Here is a 6000-nt window from a genome sequence, read left to right as displayed (position 1 = left end):
CTCCCTTGATGATGCATGTGTACCATACATAGAAAATATGGTAGTTAAGCATAAGACCTTCCTTGATGATGCAAATGTACCATACATAGTAAGTTCTTTGTTGGAGAGTGCTAAGAAACACACATATATGCTAATTTAGCTCCTTTTTGCTTGAGGCGTTTCCTTTGGCGAAGGAGCACCCACTTGCTTTGCCTCATGTGATGCTATCACCTCTGCTAATTTAGCTCCTTTTTGAAAATATTGGGGGAGGAGAGAGAGCTCGAGTTCTTGCAAGTACACACACACACGCACACACACACACACACACATGGATATAACACACGCAAAAAGATGAAAGGCTGAAATCTTCTTCTTCTTCTTACTCTCAAAAGAAGGCTACAAAAGATAAGTGAAAACCCAACATAAGTACTAGAGTACTATATACAAGTGGACCATAATGCGAACACACTAAATAGGTGAGTTGGCAAGATAGCATGCCATAATCGTAGTTGGACTAGGTAGGTATAGTTTAACTGTAGAATCACTGGAGAAGATGCATCATGCCAGCTATAAAACATGCCAGTGTTGTAAATGTGTAATGGTCACCCAGGCACATCATGAGTGTCGGCTCATGTTGAGCTTGACATCATGAGTGTCAGCTCACATTGAGCTTAAATATCAACACTCCCCCTCAATCTGAACTCCATCTCTAAGACTCCAAGCATAGTGTGGAATCTACGAAGCTTCTCTGCATTGTAAAACAAATTTTCTCTATTTATAGCAAAATAATGGTTGATGTTATGTATTTTCTAATGAGAAATTTCTTAGTAGTGATGTTTTTTCATGTTTAAAAAATGTGGCTTTCCATATAACAATGTAGAGTACTGCCTATATTCATTATATAAGTCTCTATAAATGGTCTATCCATGGATTGCTACCTTCACAGCCAGGGAGTAACTTTTTAAATCAATTTTCATAATAAAAAGTTTTCTCAATATAGGTTAAACTATGAACCATTGTGTTTATAAACAACTGTTCTTCTACATATATAACATTTATATCTTGTTCATCATGTTCTTCAACATGGAATTGCTAATGATACAAATGTTGCTTTCATTATTTGTTAGTTTGCACATTTCCTTCTTTATAAATATTGGTAATTTAGCAAATCACATAGAGCTTTCATAACCAATGGGTGAACATGGTCAATTAAATGCCTGACTGGGCGGGTAACATTTCGCTCCGTCCTTTTTCCACGGGAGAAGTCTCTCTGCTCATGTATGGCATATTCAATTTTCTTTAGATTCATATTAATAAATTAGAATAAAAATCATAAAATCTTGGTAGTATTTGTTGAGCCTATATAAATTTTGATAGTGTTAAAATTAAGCATTTTTTAAGTAGTTTAAAAAGTTAGCACTTTTTACGTTCTTATTTATTACACAATTAAGTGGACACAAATGTGGTGGATTTTATTACACTTAACATATCTAGCACTAAATTTATATATTTTTTATACTTCACTATAACCATATTTGCTTGTCAAATTCACTAATTTAAGGTAATAAACCAAAAATATCATATCACATGATGCACATTCATTACTTGGAGTGTATTTGGTTGATTTAAAATATCATTTTATGATGGGAGTTGTTGACGATGTATGAATATTTGTTTAGCTATGGATATTCTTTTAGACCTTGATGGTTTACCTTCAATTTCTAATGATTCTCTAAGTTTTCTTATTTAACTTTTTATTTAAAACTAACATTGCTAAAAGCAATGCTAGTAGTAGACATTGTTATAACACTATTATTTTTAATTTATTTTCTAAGTTCTCTTGTATAACTTTTTATTTTATTAAAACTAATACTATTGAAAGTAGTGTTAGTAGTAGGCAGAGTTTTCTTTTTTAAAAATAATTTATTTAATTTACTATTTTAAATATAATGGTTTTTAACTCCTTTAATACTTGGACAAGATTTATGCAATGAAGGGATCATGGCTCTTATACTAATGCAATGAAGGGATTATATCTCTGATACCAATGCAAAGCTCTCAAAGTCCATGTGATCTATCTGCATACTCATACCTTCCCTATGAGGTATCAGCTCTCAATGAAGTTATAACTACCCTCATGCACTATACCTAACTACTCAAACACAAGAACTATATCCAAACAAATGCTGCCAGGTACACTATGAAAGCTAGGACTAGTGGTCAAACAATAGATATGCCCACATGGGAACTCTCTAGAGGAATAGAGAAACATATCTAACATAAGAATCTCAAACCTAAGCTCCTCACGGTCCCTTGTATACTCATGGGTATCTTGTGAAGTATCTCTAACCTCATTTTGTGCAATAGATGAATACTCAAGATCCTCTAATTGTTGGTCCTCACTATGATCTTTAGAGAAGTAGGTAGATATACTAGACATATCATCATCTATAATGCTCGATGTACTCGATGCCATCCTATCCCCCTCGAGATCATGACCACATGATCCAACTCACACACAACACCATCACATACATCATTATCACATGCATATGTGTCCATGTCATCATGTGCACATATATCACTATCATCATGTGAACATGTATCATCGTGCGCACGTGTGTGTGATACATCAATATTATCACATGCATGTGTGATACATTAATATCATCATATGCATGTGTGTGCAATACATCATCATATGTGTGTGTGTACAACCATACATCATCATGTGTATGTTTATAAGATACATCATCATCATCTAGATCCATGTCGATGTAATCTACATCATCAAGAACATAATCATGGCGACTCAAGAGTGTAGGATGTGCGCACAAGTCATGAGCCAAAAGAAGATTTGTCCCATGCAACAATGCCAAACCAGTAGTGTCGAGGTAACCAAGCAACGAGTTGATGAAGGCACCATATGCCAAACCATTTATGTTGAGGTAATCAAGCAACAAGTTGATGAAGTTACCATATGCCAAACCATCTGTGTCCAGGTAACCAAGCACAACGAGTTAATGAAGTCACCATATGCAGACCATCTGTACTATATATCCTTCTCATCAAAATAATGCCTCAAGTGACTAGGCAACAAACTTGCAAGATCAAACATCTAACAATGCCACTTCATCATATCATGAAGTCTACAAATGAGGGTATAGAGGTCTAAGCCTCGAAGTACCAAAAGTATGTGTGAAATCAACAAAAGATATGTGAATCATGATATAAAATGGCAACTCAAAATATCAATCATAGAGAGGGACCTCTTTGGGCCTCTCCTTCAACCCTCATGCATCATTCTTGGATTTACAGGCAACTGCGTAGGGACCTCATTGGGCCTCTCCTCTAGCCCTCATGCCTCCTTGGAATTACAGGCGACTCGGTAGGGACCTCATTGGGCCTCTCCTCTAGCCCTCATGCCTCCTTGGAATTACAGGCGACTCGGTAGGGACCTCGTTGGGCCTCTCCTCTGGCCCTCATGCCTTATTCTTGAACTTATAGGCGACACGGTAGGGACCTCTCTAGGCTTCTCCTCTGGACCTCATGCCACATTCTTTTTAATGTTTTTATTCATACAATATTTCGAGGCAATGTTCAATAATTGATGTATTTGCAATTGGTAAATTACTTACCATCTATGTCCATTAGGTTATCCACCCAGAGTTTCCCATGGAGGTGAAGGATGCGTTTCATGTACTCCATGCAGAGGGATAGATGAGTTGGATCATCAAAGCCGACATGTCGTATGCCATCTGTATGCTTCTTTTAATGTGCTCATGAAATCCTTTAGATTTTTAATTGCCTTTTTAACTTTCTTATGTGATTTCGATTTGTGCAAGCGATGTAAGATACCCTTGAACTCATTCTCCAATGATAGTGCACAATATGACTTCCAGTGACCTCTTGTGTTACAATGCTTACACAAATAGAATTGATAATCTTTAGTGTGGTGATTCTTGTCGTGACACAACTCACACTTTGTCCCCATTTTTAGTGGTTGATTTGATCTAAGCCCTTGCAACAATGAGTGCACCACACTAGCCCAAGACCAAGTGTGCTCTCAACAAGTAGAGCTTGGTACAATACCAAGGTTCTTGACGTTCATACGCAAGGCTGCTTGATCTTAACTTTTAGGATTTTCCACAAAATTTCCTTGGGTAAAAATTTCTTCTATATGCAAATCCCTCTCAAACACTTAATTCGGGCATGTTACTCTCCTCTCGGACACTTAATTCGGCATTACTCCCCAATAATCTCATAAGGATAGAGTTTAAAAACTCCTTTTAATTTTGGAGCACCCGGACAAGTGGTTGTTAAGAGCTTAAAAACTCTCTTTCAGCATCTGAATTGCCCGAACAAGCTGTTTGTAGCTATCGCCACCCATTGCCCAGGTTCTGGTGTACAGAAAGAGTCCATACTGTTGAAATATACAAGTGAATAGGGTGTGTGCGGGAACAAGCCCTTAGCAAGAGGCTGTAAAAGAGAATCTGTAAATGTGAGAGAAGCTATGAAAAGGTGAGAAGTATCTACTGGGAGAGAATAAAGGGTAGGAGGTGTGGAGATATTCTGGGAGAGGTGGAGAGGATCAAGCAAAAGAGGTGGAGTGAATCAAGGAGAAATCAGTGGGATTGGATGCTTGGATGTAAACCCTATAAATTGAGGCATTAATGAGAATTTGTCGGTTTTTTATTATCCATGCCTACATTAAGCTATCAGTTAATTGCTCACTAATTACATCTTAATTGCTCACTAATTACATCTTAATTGCTCATTAATTACATCTTAATTGCTCACTATCAGTTAATTGCTCACTAATTACATCCTAATTGCTCACTAATTACATCTTAATTGCTCACTAATTACATCTTAATTATCATCTTATCTCTTTGTTAATGATGTTGGTTCTAGCATTTGATCCACCATAGCTCATCACATTGCTAAAAATTTAACATGGTATCAGAGCCAAGCTTAGCATTCATCTGTTTTTTGAGCCTAATTACCTTGCTAATTACTCTACTAATCATAATTAGGAGTTAATCCATTTTTAAGTCTTTTTTTAACTAACCTCTGCACCCCCAGCTGGTGGAGGAGCTCCCTCTCCCTCTAGGCTCAATATTAGCTCAAAAGCTTTCAGCCATAGCTAGCCATACTCATCCATTCAAGAATTTCATCAAACCGCCAGCGCAAGCAGGAGAAAATCGTGATTTTTTCAGCGCTTCTTTTTCTGCAGAAAATGGAGATCTTGTCTTCCACAAATGCAATGGCTCTAATTCCTCTTAGCCCTAGGGTTTTCAAGGGTGCTCTACAAGCTGGTGAAAAAAGATTTTGATTTGATCAAGTCTAGAGTGAGAACTAAGCTCTTCATCAAATCTGCAGGTGACACTGGTAAAACAGAGATTAAGCATTCAATACTTGGTTAAATCTTGTGTTTCTTGGCTTAATCCTCTACTAGACTAATTGCTATTGATGGCCTTGAAAGGATTTGAGCTCATTTGAACTCTAAGGCCTTAGATCTGGACTCCCCGCCGCATACTCTGTTTTTTGCACACAAAATAGAGGATTAATTTACTAATCAATAATTAATCAATACTAATCACTATATTTTGGTACAATTAAGGGTTCAAATTAACCATTGGGTATCTGATACAGATCCCTATAACTTCAGATTGCAATTCGGAGATGATTTGATACTCCAACCATTCCGTATAGATTTGTTACCCTTGGTTTAATGTAATTTCTGGTGATTTTATGCTGATAAATCTGTTGTAATCATCACCTAAACACTAGATTGAGTTGTAAAAAGGTAGACACTGCCTTTGAATCTTGAAATTGGATCAAGAGGTAAGACCCCCTTCACATCATCATGAGTACGGCACAAGAGATAGCTAAATTTAATAAGGAGCAGTTTTACACATGGCAGACAAAAACCATGTATCTGCTCATCATGAGGAAAAATCTGTGGGGGCTAGTTAAGGGAAGAGATGAATGCCCAGAGGTGAGAGGGAAAAATGAGTG

This window comes from Cibotium barometz, chromosome 11 (genome assembly GCF_041138505.1).
Source record: "Cibotium barometz isolate CiBa-2024 chromosome 11, ASM4113850v1, whole genome shotgun sequence".
Classification (NCBI taxonomy): domain Eukaryota; kingdom Viridiplantae; phylum Streptophyta; class Polypodiopsida; order Cyatheales; family Cibotiaceae; genus Cibotium; species Cibotium barometz.
This window is presented reverse-complemented; position numbering follows the sequence as displayed.